Source organism: Aquarana catesbeiana, linkage group LG05 (assembly GCF_042186555.1).
Source record: "Aquarana catesbeiana isolate 2022-GZ linkage group LG05, ASM4218655v1, whole genome shotgun sequence".
Classification (NCBI taxonomy): Eukaryota; Metazoa; Chordata; class Amphibia; order Anura; family Ranidae; genus Aquarana; species Aquarana catesbeiana.
The window spans coordinates 265,362,687-265,387,699 of record NC_133328.1 but is presented as its reverse complement, the minus strand read 5'-3'; the positions used below and the strand labels follow the sequence as shown (position 1 = coordinate 265,387,699).

At 45.1% G+C, this 25,013-nt stretch overlaps 1 protein-coding gene and 1 pseudogene across 1 annotated transcript in view; both read left to right on the top strand.

The window, feature by feature from the left end:
- SLC9A3 (solute carrier family 9 member A3) overlaps positions 1-25,013 on the top strand; it is a gene marked incomplete in the record, with an annotated part of 668,605 nt that overhangs the window by 86,400 nt on the left and 557,192 nt on the right.
- Positions 1-25,013, top strand: part of LOC141144760 (endogenous retrovirus group 3 member 1 Env polyprotein-like) — a 101,179-nt pseudogene that overhangs the window by 72,357 nt on the left and 3,809 nt on the right.

Sequence of the window (25,013 nt, the reverse complement as noted above, 5' to 3'; positions counted from 1 at the left end):
ATTTCCCAGGAAAATTCAAGTTAAGCTCCTGCTCAGAATAGTCACAAGGATTTGCATTAAAGGGGGCTGACTTATGCAAAGTATAGGGATTGAAGATGTAGCCAGTCCTTAACCAGGAATAGGGAAGCTTACCAATCAGAGCCACGCTATGCCAACCAATGAGGCATCAGCATGTAATGATATACACAGACTAGATGGGAGGGAAACACACACTTTTATGGGAGAGCAACCATCAGAATGGATGGAACCTTGGTGCAAAGGGTAATTATGGTCTGCATTTTACTTGTAAGTACCTAAATATTTTGCAGATTAATGTTTTCAGGAATATACTCTGTATTTCTTCATGTAATTCTCTTATTTTAACCTAAAATTTTCTTCCTTGCTGTAGACTATAGATAGATGGTTGTGTATTTGATAGATTTTCAACTACTCACCAATAAATACTCACCAGTAAAAGCTTTTACTCGTGGTCAAAGAACTCTCATTTAACCCAAATCATATCTGAGAGATATTAAATCTCAAATGTAGTATACGGGAAAAAGACTGCATGGGAGGTCGTCATATGTCTGGTCAAGTATGTGACCAGGGGCCAAGTATGTGTCTGGGGCCTACCACACTGGCAGAGGAATGGTCCTGGGCTGTCTATCCTAAGTGAAGAAGCTGGACAACTGAGAAAATCCCAGGGGAGGACCCGTCATGGAAGGATTATGCAGAGTGCTGGTCTGTAGAGGGGCCTGGTGACTCAGTTGGAGGACGTATTCTAAAGTAATCCTACCACATAGTATTGCCGGGTTGGCTTAAAGGTCCTAGTGCTGTGTCCATTGTTAATTGTAAACCAATACATTCTGTGGCAGAGGATCGTATGGGTTTCGTTTTCAATCAAGTCTGTGGCAGAGACTTTTGTTCATGCTGCGTACTGGCTGCTAGGTTGGTGAGAGAAACCTATCCAGGCGGGCAAAGATTTAACCTTACGGAGAGAATATATTCAGCTACAAGTTTTCAATCCCTAATACTACACAAAGAACATTAAGAAAAGGTATTTGAGCTTCCCTGCAACTTTCCTTCTGCCTCTTTCCTGCTACTTCCTTCAATTTTATGTTTATTAAAGCATTGGAAAAGATACTCAAGTGTCCGGTGCCTACTTTGTTTACGGTAAACTCAACGGGACCCTAGACCCGGTTCTGGTGAAATAGAGGTAAAGAAGGTGACGGTAACAGCCCACTTAAACCAGCAGCTTCACCGAGAGTTATTGCTACATACACTACGCAGACTGCACTATATACTCTGTATTGGGTTATATACACTACACTGACTGCATGCTTAATCCACTAACTACCCTACCTAATCTTGCTCCATTAATTCACACTATACATGGCCGCCGTGTAATCAGCCTTACAAAGCGCTGCCCAAACTGTTGGCGCTATATAAATCCTGTATTATAATAATAAGTGTGGGGTGCAAACTGCCTTTGGCCAATCATGGCTCTTACTGTACATCGTGCTGTGATTGGCCAAAGCATACAGGTCAGGTGCATGCTTTGGCCAATTAGCAGCCTTCAATGCACTGCGATCTCGCAGTGCATTATGGGGCGCTTCGCGGCAGGTGAACGTCCCACGAGCACCCCATATGTTTGTTCTATGAACAAATGAACACCCGATGTTCGAGTCGAACTTACGTTCGACTCGAACATCTGGTCCATCCCTAACTGTGGGTAAAAATGACAAAGCAGGGTTTACTACCACTTCAACAGTTATAGATTAGGGTGCAAAGGACCATGGGCAATCATGGATGATCAGAGTCTCAGTGGTAGAGGCCAAGTAGGAGCGCTTAAAGTGGAGCTCCGTCTGAAAAAAATAAAAATAAATTAAAGGTCAGCAGCTACAAGTACTGTAGCTGCTGACTTTTTTAATATAAGGAAACTTGCCTGTCCAGGGATCCCGTGATGTCAGCACCCAAATCCGAATCATCCATCGGCTTCAGGCTTCGTGCCCAGTTTCCTACTTCACATGCGCGAGTTGCGCTGCGCTTCCTGAACTGTCCCACCGTCTTCTGGGGGACACACAGGTCCCAGAAGGCAGAGGGGCCGGATATGTCATAGATTGCTGATCTTACCCAGAAGTGGGTACCTGTCAAAAACCAGGTACCGGCTCCCCCCACTCCCAAAACAAAGATGCGGTCGCAGGAGGAAGCCGAATCTAGGAGGGAGACTGACTGAAGCTGCACCAGACTTGCAGGAGTGAGCGAGGAGGATCCATTTCCTTTGCCATCGGAGGAATATTGGAAGAGGTTGCTGTGGAACGTGGACCGCATGGGAAAAATATCTAACTACCCCCTGAGGCTGCAGTTGTTCCTTATCCCGCTGGGATATCTTCAATAGAGAGGAAGAGAGCAGATTGCCACGATCCAACATCTTGATGCATGACTAGACACATTGGGTGTGGATTTTTGAAGGTTATCTACAGGCTATCACATCCTACCCTGCTGATTTGCACTTGGACACTTTTCTCCCCTCTCCCTCCACCCCTTTTTTTGCACAATTGAAAAGACTTTCAGTCATTGTGATATTTGATGCACATTTTTTCTACTGTCACCGGACTATTTTTTATTACATGATTATATGATTGCACTTTAACACAGGCTTTGTTTACTGCATTTGCACTTTGTTTTTGTCTTTGGATTTAGCACCATATACTGTTTTGCATTTTTTATTGGTTTATAGCGCTGCGTCACTTTATTATTCATTGAATCAGTATTAACTCCCAAAACAGAGGGCTAGTTCACACCACATGCGTTCCAGTGCTTTTTTTTTTTTCTGCATCCAAAAGGCATAGAACATAGGTTACATGGCTTTCTATGGCATGGTTCACACCAGAGCTCATCAGTTTCCGAAAAAAAAGTAGAGCATGCTGCATTTTTACTGCAAAGTAATATACTGGAATGCAGTAAAACACATAAAAAATGCACTTACACACTTCAAAAACATACTGGACCACAGTACAATGAAAAAAGCAGTAAACAAAGAAGAAAAAAAGCACCTGGAACGGATCAAAAATGCACATGCAGAAACGTGCCCAGAATGGATATGAAGGATGTTTTTGTGGTGTGAACTAAAATTAAATATATTGCAGCTTACCAATCATTAGATGTGACTGCATCAGTTCTTTTACTGATGCTGTATAAAGCAGGATAAAATGTATTTTTGTGTTATAAAAAATGAGACAGCGGTCTCATTCAGTTATACAGCTACTAAATAAGACAGATGTCTCAGAAGGGATGCCTTTCCCTTTAACGTGCATATCTCCTGAATGAATATCTCCTCGCAACCAGACTCTGTTAGCCTAAAAAAAACCTGTTCCTTTAAAGCATGTTATACAGCACAGTGCTTGTGCTGTGTCATTTGGCCCTTTCTTTTTTTTTTTTTTTTTCTTCCCTTTGTCCTTTGTCAGTTTAGGGAATGAGTCTCCGTGTAATGTAAAGAAAGAAGGGATGGTTCGGATACCTGACTAGGTGATGCGGGCCCTGCGATGCGCTGGAGAGGCCGTTGGACTTCCATTGCGTTGGGCTCCAGGGATTCGTGGTGGCATATGAGGAGGAGGATGGGATCTGCGGCGACTGATGCTGTAGTTTGCCGCTTCATTTATTCCTTCCATGGAGGTGGCTCTTCTAGGTGATGGCAGACGGAAGTCACTATACCAGTCTGGCAAGTTAACCAATGGGATGTCAAGCGCGGAACAAAAGTGTTCCAAATCTTCTGGTACCTTTGAGGTTTGCTGATCGGCCCTGGTGTGTCACGGATAAGCAAAAGGGAAACTTCCAACTGTAAATGATGGATCTAGCTCTCAGGACTTCCAGTAAGGGCCGCAGCTCCCGCCTACGTTGCAGAGTGATATTAGAAAGATCTTGGTAGATCTTTATTGTCGCAGCCTGGAAGGTCAGTTGATTACGGCTCCTGGCTTTTCGTAGAATTTCCTCCTTTAGGGGAAAGTCAATGAGGCAACAAACCGCATCTCTAGGGGGGTCTGTTTCCCTTCCCCTCGGGCGCAGCGCCCTATGGATCCTCTCAAAGGCGATCGGTGTGTCTAAGGGCCTCTCTAGGAGATCGTTAAGTATGTTGGTGAGCGTTAGGGAGAGCTGAGTGGGATCGATCGATTCCGGGATTCCTCTTACCCTAAGCTTTCGGCGTCTACCACAATTGTCCAGGTCCTCCATGTGGCGATTGATCTCCCTGAGGTGGACAGCGTGGGATTCAGTCAGCTGCTGTACTTGGCACAGGGAAGTTTCATGGCGGGCTTGTGTGATCTCCACTTCCTCTACCCTCATGGCTATTGCTTGTATGTCTGACCTCATGTCTGTTATGGCCGCCATGAGGGTATTTTTAATATCAGCCGCGACATTGCGGAGGTCTGCCAGACTTACAGCAGGAGAGTGTCTCATCTCTGCTTCTGTTCCGTGCGGGCTCCAAGCTCTGGTGCATTGTGGGCTGGTGTTCAGGGATCGGGGCTCACTTACTTACTCCTAGGCCGCGACCGGAATATTGCCACTTAGCTGAGAATCTTGTCCCCGCGGGGATCGGGAACGTGTAGTGGAGACACTGCAGGAGGTTCTCACCATGTCTCGGCGGTTGTTAGGCTCTTAAGCTTATGGAGCAGGACCTCGAGGAACGAGAGCTCATGAACTACGCGTCCATCTTGGAACGGCTCCGGACCACGCCCCCCCCATTTGGCCCTTTCTATCACCTAAAATACCTGGCTGATCCTGCCTGGTTCTGCCCTCCACTGTAAACTGACCACAGTTTATCAAGGCTGCTGAGCCCTGACACCGTGGTCAGTTAACGTGCCTCCATCATCCGCAGCTCTCCTCTGTCCTCCTCTCCCCCCTCCCTGCTTGTCTGCTCATACTAGTGCCCGCCCCTCCCCTCCTCCTGCTTTGAATACTTTTGAATTTCCATACAATCCTCTGTGTTTGTTTGGTAATGATAGGTGCCCAGTGTGCATGCTTTATATAAAAAAAAAAATGCAGTTCTATACCTTATTTCAGAGCGCCTCTCTGCGCTTATCTGACCGGCCGCCTCTCCAGCTCTCCTCCTCTCATCGTGACTGATGTCAGTGGGGATTCTCTGCCCCTCCCACTGTAGCTGTCAGATTGAGAGAGGGGAGAGACGGCTGATACAAATCTATTATCTCGGATCATATTACCAGACCTGCTCTCCTATTGCGTCAGTAGTGAACTGTTTCAAATGAATCAGTTCAGTCAGATTAATCGATTCATCGAGTTCACAGAAAAGAATCGATTCAAAAGAACGTTTCGTTCATGAACTGGACATCACTAATAGCCAGAGCGAATCTCCAATACGAAGGCCCCTGCATGTCGTACGGAACAGAGCGCAAGCCGCAGCCAGAACAAGCGCCCTCCGGTGAGAAAGCAAAATAACTGTTCCATTTGTTACAGAGCTAGAACCGACATGCTACGTATTAAACACTTAAGGACCGGAAGGATTTGTCCCCTTCCTGACCAGGCCATTTTTTGTGATATGGCACTGGGCCGCTTAAACTGACAATTGCACAGTCATACTCAAACAAAATTGGTGTCCTTTTTTCCCACAAATAGAGCTTTCTTGTGGTGGTATTTGATCACCTCCTGCAGTTTTTATTTTTAGCGCTAAAAACAAAGACACAAATTTGAAAAAAAACAGCAGATGCTTTATTTACACCAGTATAATGTGTGTGTGTGTGTGTGTGTGTATGTATGTATGTATGTGTATGTGTGTGTGTATATATGTATATATATATATATATATATATATATATATATATATATATATATATATATATATATATATATATATATATATATATATAAATTCACGTTTATCTAGTGTATCTCGTTAATATATATTTTCTTTATTTCATAGTTATGTGATAATCCATCTTTTAATCACCATCTAACTGTAGAATAAAGCTCCTGAAGAAGCGACTAATGTAAATCTGCGAAACGTGGAGCAACCAATATACAGATGGTATGCATGTTCCAGTTGTCACATTGTGGTGCGACTATAGAATAAAATCTTTTGTTTTGATTATCACTATTGGATTTAATATGTAAAAGTTGAATGTTTTATATATCTTTGTAATAAACATCTTCTAATATTTTATTTGCGACTGTCTATTGTCAGTTGATATGGGGTACCATTAAAGTCCATTATCGCCTCCCCCTTCCAATTTGCACATACAGTCGGGGCAAAGGTACCATAAGTAATATTACTACTGCTATGGCACTCCACAATATTTGAAAAAACCCTATATTTTTTACTTTTTGCTATAATAAATCCAAAAAGAAATAAAAAATGTCTTCACCAGTTTAGGCCAATATGTATTCTTCTACAAATTTTTGGTAAAAAAAAAAAAAAAAATCACAATAAGCATGAATTGGTTTGCGCAAAAGTTATAGTGTCTACAATATAGGTGATAAATTTATGGCATTTTTATTATTATTTATTTTTTTTTTTTCACTAGTAATGATGGTGATCAGCGATTTTTAGCAGGGCTGCGACATTGCGGCGGACAGATTGGACACTTTTGACACTTTTTTGGGACCACTGACATTTATACAGCGATCAGTGCTAAAAATAGCCACTGATTAATGTATAAACGTTACTGGCAGGGAAGGGGTTAACACTAGGGGGCAATCAAGGGGTTAAGTGTTCCCTAGGGAGGTGTTTTTAACTGTGGGGGGGGGGGGGGGGGTGTACTGCCTGGAGGAGGGTAGATATTGCTGTTCCTGATCACTAGAAACAGCAGATCTCTCTGTACTCCCCTGATAGACAGGGAATCTGTCTGTTTCCCCGTGCCATGACGGCGGTTCACGCAGGGGAGCCAACCTGCCACAATACAACTGCGGCGGCTGGTAGTTAAACAAATTGAGTCAGTAAATCAAATGAAAGCATACATATCAAATATATCCATATACCAAGGATAACCAAGAAGGAAAAGGGGAGGAAGTAGAAGCAAAATAGAAAAAAAGAAACAAAACAAAATGTTGACAGCACGGTGTCGCGTGGCATCATTCTGCCCTTCTAGCGGTGCGGCGCCACGCATCATCGCACTGGGGGACTCGCCCACGTCACTCAACATATTCTAGAATTGATATTGATTATTTTTCCTTACACATAAAGACTTGGACAGAGTCCGAGCCACCACCATCGAACCAATTCTGCTCTTCCATATGAACTCTGACCAGTTCATATGGAGTTAGACCTGAATGTAATGGCCACGAAGACCTTGTCTTGGAGGCTTAATGATGCATTGCTAGAGGACCCTATCACCATGTCTGAGGCTTCACAGGGATTAGAAGCCTTTTTTAGCCTGAATGATCAACCTAATACCTCTCCGACAATATTGTCTGAGACGCATAAATGCTTTATTAGAGGAAACTTTCTTAAACACGGTGCAAGGATAAAAAAATTAAGGCGCTCTGAAACAGCTTCTCTAATCTTAAGGATTAATAAACTTGAGGCTACCCATAAAAAAACACCTGCTTCGCAGACACAGAAAGAATTACTCTCTTTGCGACAGCAGTACAATCAAATTGAAAACTCGGAAGCAGAGGCGTAACTAGAAATCACAGGGCCCCATAGCAAAATTTTTTTTGCCCCCCCCCCCCCCCCCCCAGGCAACAGCTTATATTAATTTCAAACATCAAAATATGCAGTATACTGTACAGACACCCCCTACCTCAGTGCAGACCCCCCCAGCAGTACAGACACCCCTCAGTACAGACACACCCCAGCAGTGCAGACACCCCCCTTAGTACAGACCCCGGCTCAGTGCAGGACACCCCCCAGTGCAAACCCCCCCTCAGTACAGACACCCCCCAGCAGTGCAGACACCCCCCTCAGTGCAGGACCCCCCCCCAGCAGTACAGACACCCCCCAGTGCAGACACCCCCCTCAGTACAGACACACCCCAACATTACAGACCCCCTCAGTACAGACACACCCCAACATTACAGACCCCCTTAGTGCAGACACCCCCCCTCACTACAGACATCCCCCAGCAGTGCAGACACCCCGGCATTACAGACCCCCCCCCCCCTCAGTGCAAACACCTCCCTCAGTGCAGGACCCCCCAGAAGTACAGACACCCTCCCCAGTGCAGACCCCCCAGCATTACAGACCCCCCTCAGTGCAAACACCCCCCTCAGTGCAGGACCCCCCCAGCAGTACATACACCCCCCAGTGCAGACCACCCCCCTCAGTACAGACACCCCCCCCAGTGCAGACCCCCCCTTAGTGCAGACACCCCCCCCCTGTGCAGACCCCCCTCAGTACAGACATGCCCCAGCAGTGCATACACCCCCTTAGTACAGACACCACCCTAGTGCAGACCCCCCAGCATTACAGACCCCCTCAGTGCAGACCCCCCCTTAGTACAGACACCCCCCTAGTGCAGACCCCCCAGCATTACAGACTTCCCCTCAGTGGTGCAGACCCCTCTGTGCAGACGCCCCCCCTTACATACCTCAGAACCGCGCTGACAGTCTCCACTCTCCAGATACACACACCGGTGTGTGTCCCTCGAGCGCAGGCGCAGGGAGAGAGGAGGGGAGGCGCGAGGCACTGCTAATCAGGGCAGCGAGCATTGTTAGTGGTGCGGCTGCCGCTACCCAAGGGTGTCACCCCTCTGGCGTGCCGCAGGTGTCACCCGGTGCAGCCCACACCACCTTGCAACCCCACTCACCAGGCCCCACTTGGCTGCGGGCCCCATAGTGCCCGCATGGGTCGCTATGGCGGTAGTTCCGCCACTGCTCGGAAGTGAGGGAGAAATTGCGTTGACATAAACAGTCTATGAGCGTGGAAATAAACCAGGTGTACTCCTAGCTAGGGCACTGAAAGGGTCACAAACAAAAAAAAGTTTATTTCTCAAATTATGGCTGAGTCTGGCTTTAAATTGTTAGATTCTGTGGCTGTCGCTCAGGAATTTCAAAAATTCTATAAGAGACTTTATAATCTTAACACCCAAACTCAGCAATGTCCCATCCGTGTAGACCAGATTTTCACCTTTTTGTTTTCTTTGGCATGCCCTCTCTCTCGCCACAGGTAATTGAGGAGATGGAAGCTCCAATAACAAATAAAGAACTGGTCATGGCGTTAGAATCTTCAAAACCAGGGAAGTCCCCCGATCCCGATGGGTTAAATCTTACTTACTATAGAACCTTCCAAAAAGCTCTCTCTCCTTATTTTTTGCACACGTACAACTCTACTTCAGCTGCCGGCACCTTGAGGACTCACATTATAGTGATCCCCAAGCCAGAAAAAGACAATACACTGTGCTGGAATTATCGGCCTATAGCCCTCTTAAACGCCGGCCTAAAATTATTTATTTTCCAAGATTCTTGCGAATAGGTTACTACCACATATCTCCCTCCTTGTACACGCAGACCAGGCAGGCTTTATCCCTCAGAAAGAGGCCAGGGACAACACTATAAAGGAGATAGATTTGATTCACTTTGCCCGCTTGGAGGCCCGACCCCTTCTGCTTTTATCAACAGATGCTGCAAAGGCCTTCGACCAGGTGGATTGGCAATTCTTACGATCCACCCTTAGACACATTGGTTTGGGGGAACTAATGTAGGCCAGGATACAGTCATTATATACTGGTCCTACAGCGGCAGTGTTGGTTAACATAGCCCGATCAGAGTATTTTCCTCTGTCCAATGGAATGAGACAGGGCTGCCCTCTCTCCATTGTTGTTCGCCCTAACTCTAGAACCTTTTCTCTGCAAAGTGAGATCAGACACCATGATTAGTGGACTACGGGTTTCAAACATGGAGCATAAGATCGCTGCTTATGCGGATTACCTTTTGTTCTTCCTTACTAACCCGGAGGTTTCATTACCATCTTTACTCCAATATTTTGATCAGTATGAGTATCTCTCTACTTTTTTGATAAATTACGCTAAATGTGAAGTGATGAGCATTCTTCTCTACACGGAGTGTATCACTAAGTTACAAGGCAATCTGTTCAATTGGGTTCAGTCATTTATGAAATATCTGGGGGTTAAATTGACTCCGGACACTACCCTATTATACAAGATGAATTTCTGTCCATTGTTATCCAAAATTCAAATGCATTTCAGTTTTGGCAAACTCTTACTCTCACGTGGTTCGGGAGATGCAATGCATTTAAGATGACAATGCTCCCCCAGATTTTATACTTATTGCAAGAAATACCGATTAAATTACCTCAAGCCTTCTTCCTCTCGTGCCGAACAATGTTGACTAAATTTATTTGGAGTAATAAGACGACCAGACTCTGTCATTCTATGCTAGTTCTGCCTAAATCCATGGGGTGAATTGGCTGCCTGATCTGATCTCACATTACCGAGCCGTACATTTGTCAAGAGTGGTATCATGGTGTATTTCCCAGCAGACTAAACTTTGGGTGCAAATCGAAAAACAGGTATTACCGATTGTTCTGTCGGCTCTGCCTTGGGTTGCCCATAAACACTTTTGTGGATTGAAGTCGCATCCCACAATCGGGGCTACAATTGCAGCTCTCACTCCGGCGTTCCCTATAAATGGCATTTCTTCCTACCCATCTCCATTAACTCCGGTGATTCATAACCTAGATTTCCTGCCTGGGGTAGATAATAAACAACTACGGGGGTTGGCAGGTTTAGGCATATCTAGGTGTATGCACTTTGTTACCTCACAGGGATGGATGTCCACACAAGATCTACCCGGCTTCACACAGCCTTCTTTGAGCCCCTGGTCAGCCTTTCAAGTGTCACATTACTTAAAGTCTATACCAGAGGCGGGATTATACGCTAGGCCACTGACTTTTTTTGAGCGTTTCTGTGCAGAGGGGGAATGTGTACCACACCTGTTGTCTTTCTTGTATAAACAGATCATTGAGCCCCCAGAAGGTTATATCCCCTTATACATATGCCGATGGGAGGAGGACTAACAAATTTCACTTACTAGACAGCGAATCAATAGGATACTCTCAGTGGCCGACAAATCCTCCATAGCAAGCCGTTTTCAAGAACAGGGATATAAGTTGCTGGCTAGGTGGTATAGGGTTCCAGCGCTACTTAATCATTTATACCCGCAAACGTCTGGGCTCTGCTGGCACTGTAATAAAGAGCAAGGGACATTACTACATATTTTGTGAAGTTCCTAGTCCTTTAAAATAATAGGATAGAATAGACAAAAAAAAGAGTATAATTAAAAAAAAACAATAGAATGGGTTATAATAGAAAGAATATAACCATTTCCCAAAATTCAAATAGAATCAATTTGAGTTGGAATAGAATAGAAAATAATAGATTAGAATAGGAAGATGGTTATATTCATTCTATTCTATTTTTTTTCTATAGTATTGTGTTATTTTCTATTCTATTCAAAATTCAAATTGATTCTATTTGAATTATGGAAAATAGTTATATTATTTCTATTCTATTATTAATTCTATTCTTTTCTATTCGAATTTCAGAAGATGGTTATAATCTATTTTATGCTATTCTTTTTTTATTCTGTTCTATTCTATTCCTTTCTACTCTGTTCTTTTATTTTATTTTCTATTTTGTTCTGTTTTACTCTATTATATTATATTTATTAATTGTACATCACGGGACACAGAGCCATAGTAATTACTATGTGGGTTATAGGCCACCTTCAGGTGATGGACACTGGCACACCCTAAACAGGAAGTTGCCTCCCTATATAACCCCTCCTACTACTGGGAGTACCTCAATTTTTTCACCAGTGTCTAAGGTGTTGGTCACGAGTGAAGATGTGCTGTGCTGAGCTCCACTGGAGCAATCCTTGCTGGGGCTAGCTATGCAGCTGGATCCATTCAAAGTGTCTTTTCAGGCCGAAATGAATGGTACCTGGGCCTTGTGGCAGAAGAAACGAGGTTTAGCCCGTAACTCTTCTCTTTTTAGAGAGCTGGACCCAGAGATCCAGAGCTTTGGTGTTTTCAGCCATAAAGTTTTTACTGATGGGGTGCTTTACGGGTCCAGGAGTGTGGGTTCCCTGAGGGTCCCCTGTTCCTGAAGGTTTTGTAACAGAGCCCACCATGAGAGGTGAAGATTGGGTCTGTTGGTTTTTACCACAGAAAACCCTGCAGCTGGAAAGGTAAGTGGAGGTTTCTATGGAATTTCTACATTTTCTTATGAAATGTCTCCTTTACAAAAGTAAATGTTTTCATGCCTAAGAGTCACCACTGGAGGCTGTATAGAGCATGTACCTTGTCATGCTTTCCTTAAAGATCACGCTGTGTCACAGAAGCAGCAGGCTTCCCTCCGGCGAGCAGCTCAGACCTCCGGTAAGATTGGGGGGGATTTTCATCCACGAAACACCCCCACCTGGACAAAGCTCTCCCCCTCTTCCTGGATAGGGGGAAGCCAAAAACGATCGGCGATACCGCTGTTTTTCCACCGCCCCTGCACGGCGGCTTGTTACAGGTCTCCTCCTCACCACCCCCCCCCCCCCACACACACACACACACACACACACACACACACACACACACACACACACACACACACACACACACACACACACCCACCGATCCCGTTGGATCAGAGGCCCGCACTCGCGCGGGAGAATCTTCTTTTGAAAAGAGAGAGGGGGACGCAATGTGATGGAAGGGGCGGGGCTTAGCGCAGTGTTGGTGTCCTCCAATGTCCAGCGTGCGAGTATGTTTAAAAGGTCCATTTTTGATGGCTGCAGATGGCGGAGGGACACAAGAGGAAAAAAGGGCATGTAAGAGGTTGCTGACACAGGCATTCCCTGACACATTTACTAATAGCATCAGGCTGAGCGTTAAAAGCAGCGGCAGTGGCTGGACTATTGCTCAATATATAAATAGTGTTTTTACTTGTAATGTGCATATAAACTAATGTAGACAACAGTGAAAAAACAGTGGCGCTATCCTAAAAAAATGTACCCTTAAGGCAACAATGCAAATAAGTGTAGATATAAATATGCTGGTCTGGTACTGGCCATCTCCTCCCCATATTCAGGTGTCTCACATCAGACCCAATAATGACCAACTGAGAAATGCATCCCTGCTTAGTCTCCCTATAAATTTATGGCAGCTTATGGGGTGGCGCAGACAAGGGCAAGGCGCAGACATCATGGCTCTGTCCTGAGTGGCTCTGTCACGAGTGATGCGCAGTTTCACCGACACAGTTTAACGAAAGCAGGATAACTAAAGCTGAATGAACAACAAGAACTCTGCTCCACTCTGCAAGATGACAAGCAAACCATCTTTTGACATTTATTTTAGATTAAGTTAGTTTCCCACTCTCTATCCACTAACATGCTCCTTATTCTCTTCCTTCTCACATTGGTGTCTTCTATCCTCAAATTATCTTTACTCTACCCCTCCTCTTCCCTGCAGCATGCGCATATCACCCTCACTCCTACCCTCTCCCTACTATGGCACCTATCATCCCCTGCATTTGCTGCACCCACATGCTGACATAAACACCAGGGCCACTAGACACGTGCGCTCATGCACACCCCACTCCCACCTTGCCTTCCTCGCCCTCCTCCTTCTCCTAGTCTCAGGTGACATTTCTCCTAATCCTGGTTCGCCACTTTCCAAATGCAAGCCACATATCTAATACCCCTCCCCCTCTGGCAACCACTCAGTTTAATTTCTATCCCCCTGCTTCCTCAAAGCAGCCCACCAATCTCATGCGCCCTTTGGAACGCCCGCTCCATCTGTAACAAGCTAACATCTGTACATGACCTCTTCATCTCTCATGGCTTTAACATACTCGCCATAACAGAAACCTGGCTTCAAAATTTTGACTCTGCTTCTCCTACTGCCCTCTCCCATGGTGGTCTCTATTGAACTCAATCCCCCAGACTCAACAGACAGAAAGGAGGTGGAGTTGGCTTCCTTCTATCCCCACAAAGCACCTTCCAAGTCCTTCCTATCCCTCCCTCTCTATCCCTCTCTTCTTTCAAGATGCACTGTATTCATCTGTTTTCCCCCATTTCTCTGAGGATTGCAGCAATTTATCTGCCTCCAGGACCGGTATCGCGCTTTCTTGATGACTTTGCTGCCTGGCTACCCTACTTTCTCTCCTCTGAAATACCCACCATTATTCTTGGTGACTTCAACATTCCTGTCAATGTTAACAGCCCAACTACAGCTAAACTTCGACTTAACCTCATCTTTTGACCTAACCCAATGGACACATACTTCCACTCACTCCAATGGTAATACCCTTGACCGTGTATTCTCCCATCTCTGCAACCCTGGCAACCTCACCAACACCCCCTTTCCTCTCTCTGATCACAACCTGCTTACTTTCACTGTATCCTTGCCTCCAACCACCCATCCCTCCAAGCAGCAAACAATTACTTGTAGAAACCTTCGCCACTTTAACCCTTCTCTTCTCTATTCTGCTACTGACCACCTATATGACATAATCTCTCCCCTGTCCTGTCTTGACTTGGCCACCTCTGTCTACAACAGTTCACTCTCATCATCACTAGATGCACTTGCTCCTCTAATCACACGCAGAATCAGGCCCCGACCGTTACAACCATGGCAAACTGACAACACTAGAAATCTCAAGAGACATTGCCGTGCTCTTGAACGACTGTGGCGTAAAACCAAATGCCTGCAAGACTTTACCCTATATAAATCTGCCCTTCTAAAATACAATTCATGCCTCCATGCTGCCAAACAAGCCTACTTTGCCTCTCTTATTAATTCCTTGTCATCCAGTCCCCGTCAGCTCTTCTCAACCTTTAACTCTCTGCTTCGTCCCCCACCCCCTCTACCCACTAACTCACTCGCTGCCCAAGAGATTGCCAATCACTTCAAAGACAAGATCGATGCAATTCGTGAGGACATCTCCACTGTGTGTACATCTTCCCTACCCAACATACCTTGCCTAGCAGCACATTCAACACTCTCCTCTTTTGAATTGGCTACTACAGAAGAGGTTACAAAACTTTTCTCGGATGCCCACCTAACCAATTGTCCCTTGGATCCTGTTCCCTCACAACTACTACGGTCACCCTCTTCTTCTATCCTATGCTCCCTCACCCATATCTCAATCTCTCCCTCTCTAGTGGCATCTTCCCCTCCCCTCTAAAATATGCGCAGATCACTCCCATTCTTAAAAAGCCCTCACTGGACCCTACCAACCTGAACAACTTAAGACCCATCTCATTGCTCCCATTCACCTCTAAACTTCTAGAACGCTTAGTCTACAACCGTCTTAGCTCCTACCTCAGTGAAAATAACCTTCTTGACCCCTTACAGTCTGGCTTTCGCTCGCAACACTCCACGGAAACTGCCTTACTAAAACTCACTAACGATTTACTAACTGCTAAAACCAACAGCCAGTACTCCATACTCCTACTACTTGACCTCTCTGCGGCCTTTGATACTGTTGACCACCCGCTCCTTCTCGATAAACTACATTCCCTTGGCCTCCGAGATTCTGCTCTATCCTGGTTCTCTGCCTATTTATCACAGCGCTCCTTCAGTGTCACCTACAACTCTGTCTCCTCCTCTCCATTGCCCCTTTCTGTGGGGGTCCCCCAAGGCTCTGTTCTTGGACCCCTTCTCTTCTCTATCTACACCTCCTCCCTTGGTTACTTAATAACCGCCCACGGCTTCCAATACCACTTATACGCTGATGACACCCAAATCTATCTGTCTACTCCTCACCTCACTCCTTCAGTCTCCTCTCGCATTACTAACTGACATATCAGCATGGATGTCGCACCACTTCCTTAAACTAAATTTCTCTAAAACTGAGCAATTAGTATTCCCCCCCGCCTGTGCCCCCCTCCATGACTTTTCCATCAAAATCAACAATGCAACCATCAGGCCCTCACCTCATGCCGGGGTACTAGGCGTAATCCTAGACTCTGACTTGTCATTTCAGCCTCAAATCCAATCGTTGTCAAAAGTTTGTAGAATTCACCTCCGTAACATCTCTAAAATCCGCCCCCTTTTAACAAATGAAACCACCAAGCTCCTCATTCACTCCCTTGTTATCTCTCGCCTTGACTATTGCAACTCCCTTCTCATTGGCCTACCTCTCCATAGGCTACCCCCTCTTCAGTCTATCATGAATGCTGCTGCCAGACTTATCCATCTTACCAACCGCTCAGTGTCTGCCAACCCTCTACTCCAATCCCTACACTGGTCCCAATCACCCAGCGAATTAAATTCAAAATACTAACCACAGCATACAAAGCCATTCACAACTCTGCCCCGAGCTACATCACCAATCTTGTCTCCAAATATCACCCAAATCGACCTCTCCGCTCTTCTCAAGACCTCCTGCTTTCTAGCTCTCTCATCTCCTCCTCCCATGCTCGTCTCCAGGATTTCTCCAGAGCCTCTCCCATCCTCTGGAACTCGCTACCTTCATCTATCCGGCTATCCCCTACTCTTGCTACCTTCAGGTGATCCCTGAAAACTCATCTCTTCAGGAAAGCCTATCACGTCTCCAACTAATCTCCTACCACTTCCAACAGCTCATTCCCCACAGTTACAACCTTTTGTACCACTTGCCCCACCCTATTAGATTGTAAGCTCTTCTGAGCAGGGCCCTCTTAATTCTCTTGTATTTTATTGTATTATAACTGTATTGTCTGCCTTTTATATTGTAAAGCACTGCGTAAACTGTTGGTGCTATATAAATCCTGTATAATAATAATAATAATATTCAAATCAACAATTAAAACACCAAGTGACAAGTGATTTAAATGAACGAGAAATTCAAAAAAAGTCCAACTAGCTGTATATAAAAAGTTCTTTGAATGGTAGTATCTTCTTAGTAACTTCCACCACACCCGAGTGCTGAGTGATCCCACTCCCTAAAGAAATACACTCAGCGACTCCAAATGCCTACACTCGCGTGTAAGGCTAAAGTGCTTTTATAACCATACGAGAAAGGTTAAATCGGCAAACCAAAAATCCAACGGTGTGTGCAGAAATCATCCCATATGTAAATAAAAATAGTGCTCCAATAGTGTAAAATAGCATAACCAGTTTATTATAAACACTTGCACTCCTCAACTATTAAGCTCACATTTTGCAAACCGAAAATAAGCAGAAAAAACTCCAAAGCACAGCACACTAAACACTTGGATCTCACAGTAAAGGGTTGCGGTCACAGCGGACCCGAGGTATGCAGGCGTCAGATACCAGCTCTCACCTACTCCTCGATGCCTAGCTGCTCTAACAAATCACCACTTCCTCGTTGGGCTGGAAAGCATCATACATCACTGGTGAAGAACGTCGTACAGCCACGCCCCCTAAAAGTGGCAGATTTACATTTAATTTTTTGGGAGTAATTTTTGTTAAAACATTTTTTCTGAGGCGCAGTAGTGGTAAGTGAAGTAGAGGGGCCTGTGTTACTTTAATACCAACATTTGGGACTATTGCTCAAGCAGTGGATGCAATTTCTTCTGGTAGTACCTCTGCTTTTGTGCATCGGGCTAAGGTCAGAAGGGGGGGTTGAAACACCCCCAAAAAAGGGCTAAAAGGGTCTCCCTTAAGCTCTGGAAAGCCTACTCATCTCTACAATGGCATCCTCCCCTTGAGAGGGGGTAGCTGGTCAGAGTGAGCATCGGGGCCATGAAATGTTTGTAACTGTTTTCAACACTATAGCCCCTGTTTATATTACTAAAAATTGTCTTTTTCCTCAGCCATGATAGGAATGGAAAAAAGGTTAGCGGCTTTAATCGCATCCCAGTGTGGGACAAAATGTGACAGGTTCTCTTCCATTACCCAGGACCCTCAAACTGAGGAACTGGGGGCGGGAGAAGATGAACCATGGTGAGGCTGATGACTCCTCTTCTGAGTAGTCAAATGCAGGGGGGGGATCAGCTTCACAATCTGTAAGATTGATTGTGCAATTTCTTACTGAATGGTCCGCTCCACATTTTATGTACCCTTAACTGAGTGGGTTCACTAAAGCCTCCTCAAGCTGTGCATGCCTTTCCTGTCCATTCATTGCTGGAAAAGCTTTTTGTATCTGAGTGGGATCACCCAGATAAGTATTTTTTCCCCTCCTAAAAAGTTTTTCACACTTTATCCTATGGAGGAAAAAATTCACTAAAAGTGGGGGTATACCAGCAATTGACACTGCTATATCCTCTGTGAATAAAAGTTTGACTTGTCCGGCAGACAATGCTCAAATGCTTAGGTAACCAATGGATAAAAAGTTGGAATTCCTATTAAAAAAAACTTTCTTCTATGGCAGGTTGAGTGTCTCAGCCTGCGCTGACAGTAATTGGTCAATCCTTGAGAGACCAGTTTAAACAGGTGCTCAAGGTTATCCTGTTCAGCAGGCCCAGGATCTGGCAAGCTACTAGCAGGTTTATGTTTGCAATGGTTGCTATGAGAGATTCTATCCTTCAGGCTTCGCGCCCTTCGCAAAGCGCCATGCAAGAAGCTCCTGGCTAGTCTTCCTTTTGCGGTGAAAGGCTGTTTGAGGATGATTTGGGTAATACATCCAAAGAAACTCTAGTGGAAAAAGTACCCCTTTGCCATTTAAGAAAAGGAGTAAACGTATTTCATTTTAACAAGCTCCTTCTCCTGTCCTGTCCTCCTGTCACGACGGCCTCCGCCATAAAGTTCAAGAGGTAATCCTCAGGGTCAACCCCAGGGACAAAAGAAGTCTTGGGGGAGGAAACCTACAAAATACTAAAGCCTCCTTATGAGGAGGCACCCCCCGCTCACTCGAGTAGGGGGAATATTTCTGCAGTTCTCAAGGGTCTGGCAGGAGGAATGTAGAGACAGATGGGGGACTTCCTCAATAGGTCCAGGGTACAAACTGGAGTTCCCCGCTCACCAGTAATATCTACCTTTCAAGGTAGAAAATCTTCATTTTCAGTTTGTAGCTCTGCTTTTCGGTCTAGCTACTGCACCTTGAGTGTTTTTACAAAGGTTCTGGCCCCTCCTCTAGCCAGATTAAGGGCCCAAGGTATGACGATTATAATTTACCTAGACAATCTGCTCTTGATAGACCAGTCGGTAGCTGCTTAAACCATAGTATGGTCACCACATTCAACTACCTGGTATATCTAGGTTGGATACTCAACCTAGGGAAATCTTCTTTAAAACCATGAAGAAGGCTAAAATACTTGGGTCTGATCATAGATAGACCCAGAAAAGGATATTCTTGCCCCAGGCAAAGATCAGCGCCACAAAGGAACTGATTCAGGTGGTCAAAGCAAGATGAATTCTTCTATTCAGCATTGCATGAGGTTGTTGGGAAAGATGGTGGCTTCATTTGAGGCCGTTCCTTATGCTCAGTTTCATTCGAGACTGCTGCAAAACAGTAAGGGTTCAAGCTCTAGATTTCCCAATGTGTCTCTCTCCAAAGGTGTGCCGGAGCCTCAGTTTATGGTTAATAACCAAAAATCCTTCCGACAGTTACCTGGGAAATGGTAACAACATATGCTAACCTTTTTTGGGTTGGGGAGCAGTCCTGGAAGAGGCAACTATCCAAGAGAAGTGGTCCAGATCAGAAATGACCTTGCCCATTAACATTCTAGAGATTCGGGCAGAGCACTTGGTCCTGAGGGCCTGAACGTTCAGTTTATGGAATTGTCCTGTCAGGATCCAATCCGACAATGCCACAGCAATGGCCTATATCAATCACCAAGGGGGCACAAGAAGTTGTGCGGCCCAGTGAGAGGTGAATCATATCCTATCTTGGGCAGAAAACAATGTACTTTGCCTATAGGCAGTCTTCATTCTAGGAATAAAAAATTGGCAGGAGGACTACTTGAGTCACCAGCAGTTGTTCCGGAGAGAATGGTTCCTTCACCCCGATATCTTCCTGTCAATATGTCAAAGATTTCTCGCAAGGTCCGGTATTCCATCCTACCTTACAAACACTAAATTTAAATGGTTTGGCTATTAAGTCCCACATTCCGAAAAGACGTGGGCTGTCAAGTTCAGTGGTATCTACCTTGGTTAATGCAAGGAAGCCGGCCTACCAGAATCACATATTATAGAGTCTGGAAGGCATATGGGTTGAATCCAGGGGTTGGCACCCCAGGAGGTATGTCATACGTAGAATCCTTGACTTTCTGCAGATGGGGTTAGAAATCAAGCTGGCCTTGAGTACTTTCAAAGGCCAGGTCTCTGCCTTATCGGTATTGTTTCAATGACCACTTGCTTCGCATTCTTTGGTTTGTAGGTTTTTTTTCAGGGGGTAACGCAGCTTAATCCCCGGTTAGGTCACCTCTGAACCCTTGGGACTTGAATTTAGTTCTGTCGGCGTTACAAAAACAGCCTTTTTGAGCCGATACAACATATTCCCTTGGTCCTTTTGAAAAATCACTACATTCTCTTGATGTGGTGAGAGCAGTCAAGGTCTACTTAAAGGTGACTGCTCAGTTTCGAAAAATGGATGTTTTGTTTGTGTTGCCAGAAGGTCCTAAAGGAGGACAGGCAGCATCGAAATCTACTATTTCTAAATGGATTCGACAAGTAATCATTCTAGCTTATGGTTTAAAGAGGTAGATTCCACCCTCTCAAATCAAAGAGCACTCCTCCAGGGCTGTTAGTGCTTCAGGGGCAGTGCATCACCAAGCCTCCATGGCTCAAATCTGCAAGGCCGCAACTTGGTCTTCAGTCTATACATTTACCAGATTCTATCAGGTGGATGTAAAAAGACATGAGATGTCGCCTTTGGGCGCAGTGTGCTGCAGGCAGCAGTATAAGCCCTCTGATCTCATGTTGCCCTGCTTTTGTGTCTCCCTCTCCTCAGTTGGCATTGCTCTAGGACATCCCACATAGTAATTACTATGGCTCTGTGTCCCATGATGTACAATTAAGAAAATAGGATTTTTATAACAGCTTACCTGTAAAATCATTTTCTTTAAAATACATCACGGGACACAGAGGTCCCCCCCCTTTTTCTGGTATACACGTGTATTGCTTTGCTACAAAAACTGAGGTACTCCCAGTAGTGAGAGGGGTTATATAGGGAGGCAACTTCCTGTTTGGGGTGCCTTCATCACCTGAAGGTGGCCTATAACCCACATAGTAATTACTGTGGCTCTGTGTCCCGTGATGTACTTCAAAGAAAAGGATTTTACAAGTAAGCTGTTATAAAAATCCAATTTCTTTTCTGGTATATTCTTTTCTATTCTATTCTTTTTTTTCTGTTCTATTCTAAAACTATTTGAAAACCTTTTGAATTCAAAAACTATTCAAAATTGATTTGAAAACTTTTAGAATTGATTTGGAATAGAAACATGTGTGTAGCGATACCCCCTGAAGGAGCTGCTTTTGTTTGTTCAGTCCATTGCTCTGCCTCTCAACCCTAAAGAACTGTCTCTGCCCCTCTTGAAGTAGGAACGGGGGTCAGTTTATATGGCCATGGTTATGTGTGCAGTAAGGCTGATTTAGAATTTCAGCTAAGAAGCCATTCTTGTATATATTATGCTAAGAACAGTTTATGAGGTCTGTAAAATATGTTACAGGCTGTGGTTAAAGACACTGAATTCACCCTTTCACCCCCCCTTAACACAGACACTTGGGTTTAGCACACTGACGTACACTTTCCTATAAGTTAGCAAATGTCAAGCTGATTAGTAAGTAAGATAAGGAAACCGCAAAGGCAAGAATCTGCAAACTGCAAGAGTACAAAAGGAATTTGCTTTGCTAACTGCTTTGCAACCATAAGAGTAGGTTAACTGCTTACAAAGGATAAGAGGTTAAAAAAATGTCTTATAACGGAAATGTATTGTCTGTACGCTTGTGACGTAATGTAATGGAAGTTATATGTACAACTGAATTTGTATGGGCACTTCTTGGCGTGATAGACACGAGTCGGGCCAGGAGTGTCCATTCTTGCTAGCGAAGAATGGAATAAAAATCTCGCATACCAGAAGTTCATTGTCCAGCAGCAGTCATTACCAATATCCTACCTACCTTACCTGCTACCTCATTTGGTGCATTGGCCGTAAGGGGGGAATATCGGTGTGACCTGTTGAGGCAGGTGGCACTGTTTTCCACCAGACCTACAAGGAATGGTCCGAGAGGCCAGCCCTGTGGGTTATATCGTAGTCTCAAAAGGCGCCTTCTAGAACTGTTATCTAGGAGACTGCGCTGTGTCCCATTTGGTGGCCTGCTGTGGACGACCTTCGTAGCGTCAAAAGGACCTGGGAATCCGAGCAGTAGATAGCTGGAGCTCCAACGGGAACAGGTGAGAGCTTTTTACTTTTGGTTTTGGGATAACTGTCAGACAGCCAGTCGGCCTCTCGACGGATCGAGAGAAGGGAAGCCTGATCACCTTCCGAGAAGAGACCTCCGTTTAGATGATTGTGCATCTTTCGGACGAATTCTCAGTCAGTCAGTAATTTTTGGGTGGGAGTGTCTGGTATGATTGCTGTGTGTATGAGACATCACTTTGTGGTGAAGTGACCGTGTCCTCTTTTAAGTGCGTTTTCTGGCTGGGAGACCACGTCCAGGCCACTGACCGAGGGAAGCGTTGTCTATTGTCCCTACCTGTGTCGAGGATTCAGACCCCTTACTGAATTCTCATCATTTACCCTACCCTCTGTGTCTGTCTTGGTGTTTGTTAGGTTATAAGAATGGGTGGGAAACATAGTGTTGAATCTCCCCTACAAACCATACTTTAAGAAGGGATTTTCTAAGAACTGTAATTTAAAACTTAGTCCTGAGAAATTGACAGCATTGTGTGAGAAAGATTGGCCCTGCTATGGAGCGCGGTGGCCCCCACAGGGAACCCTTGACTTAGAGAGCATTGACTGATTATTTGAGAATATTATGTCAGACTCACAGAAACATGACCAAGACGCACCTTCCAGGAGGACTGTTCGTTCGGGTGATTGTGCATCCCTCGAATAAATCCTCAACCAGCCAGTCAGGAGGAATATCCGTCCAGATGATTGTGCATCTCTCGGATAAATCCTCAACCAGCCAGTCAGGAGGAATATCCGTCCAGATGATTGTGCATCTCCCGGATAAATCCTCAGCCAGCCAGTCAGGATGAATATCCGTCCAGATGATTGTGCATCTTTCGGATAAATCCTCAGGCAGTCAGTGAGTCAGTCAGCTAGGAGAAAACGTCCGTCTGGATGATTGTGCATCCTTTGGACAAATGGGAGATAAAGACCTGCAGTGGATAGAAGCCACAAAAAAAAAAAAAAAAAAAAAAAAAGAGAAACAGTATAGAATTATGGTTATGACAAGAGTAGTGCCACTGACAAAACAAACAAAACATATATATTCTCAACCAGAAGAGACAGATCAGCCTCCCCCGTATGTAGATGAACAGACCTCAGATAGAGATAGGTCAGAGCCATGTCCAAATGCCCCGTCCAGTGGACAAGAGGACTCAAGTTGTTGTCCACCTACATCAGATTCAGCAAGTTTGTCAATGCCAAATCTCAGTAAATATACTCCTGACCTTAACACTCTGGGTATAGGCAGGACAGAAATAGGGAACTCAGTAGTAGTCAATGGGCTCCCCAATCAAGTGTCCACTTCCACTCCGAGAAATCCTGATGCAAATAGCCGGACCCTTGCCCGTCTTTCAACATACCTCTGCAAATGCCCCTAAGAGAACAAGCGGTGGGGGGATCTCGGACTCTAGTTTACACCCCTTTTTAACACAACAGATTTACTGAACTGGAAGATTCATAACCCTGCCTACTCTGAGAAGCCCCAAGCCATCACAGATTTGCTCTGGTCAATAACCCCACTTGGTCGGACTGCCAGCAACTTTTATTGACCCTTTTTAATACTGAAGAAAGACACAGAATTAACCAAGCAGTGCAGAAGTATAAAGGCAAAAGACCCTTCCTATTAGAAAGACTTTGTAGTTTTTGGGGGGGGCATCAAGTCCAACATCAGTTCCTGTACATGTCGGATTCCCCTATTCCCTCGCTGGGCAGAGACTTACTTGCTAAACTCAGAGCACACATATACTTCCAATCTGACGGATAGGGATAGGCTATCCTAAAATTGCCCCATCCCTTTGAAGCCCGCATACTGCAAGACATCCCGGGACTATGGGCAGAAGACAACCTACCAGGATTAGCCAGACATGTTCCCCCAATCCTTATCGAATTAAAATCAGGAGCCACTCCAGTCAGCCTGAAACAGTACCCAGTCCCTCGAAAAGCCCTAGTAGGAATACAAAAGTACTTAAACAAATTCCTACACTATGGAATTCTAAAACCCTGTCAGTCTCCCTGGAATACACCTCTACTTCCAGCGCAGAAACCCGAAACAGCTCACTGTTGTCCTGTTCAAGACCTCAGAGCGGTCAATCAGGCTGTAATGACCATGCACCCAGCGGTCACTAATGAACTGTTACAATTACTGTGGGAGGCAGGTTATAAGGTGTCCCGGAGAAAGGTGCAATTTTGACAAGAGACTGTAAAGTACCTGGGATTCAGAGTATCACAAGGGCAGAGACAATTGGGAGAAGGCAGGAAAGAAGCTGTTTGTCAGATTTCCACCCTGACTACCAGACGGCAAGTACGTGAATTCCTGGGAGTGGCAGGATTCTGCTGAATCTGGATACCGGACTTTGCCATAAAAGCCAGACCCCTCTATGAATCCACAAAGGGGGGAGAAAAGGAACCCTTCCAATGGGGAGAACAGCAAAACAGAGCATTAGGACATTAAGGTCTCCCTAATGCAGACTCTTGCGCTAGGCTTGCCAGATAGCCAAAAAGGTCTTCTATTTGTATGCCAGTGAAAAACAAGGAATAGCAGTAAGAGTCCTGACACAATACTCTGGGTCTTGGCAGCGCCCTGTAGCATACCTCTCAAAACAACTGGACACCGTAGCTCAGGGATGGCCATCCTGCCTGCGGGCTATCGCAGCAACAGCCCTCCTTGTGGCGGAAGCTGACAAGTTGTCATTAGGTCAGGAGACTTATGTCCGAGTACCTCACCAGGTACAGGCACTAATGGATTACAAGGGAAATCACTGGTTCACGAACAGTCGAATGGTTAAATATCAAGC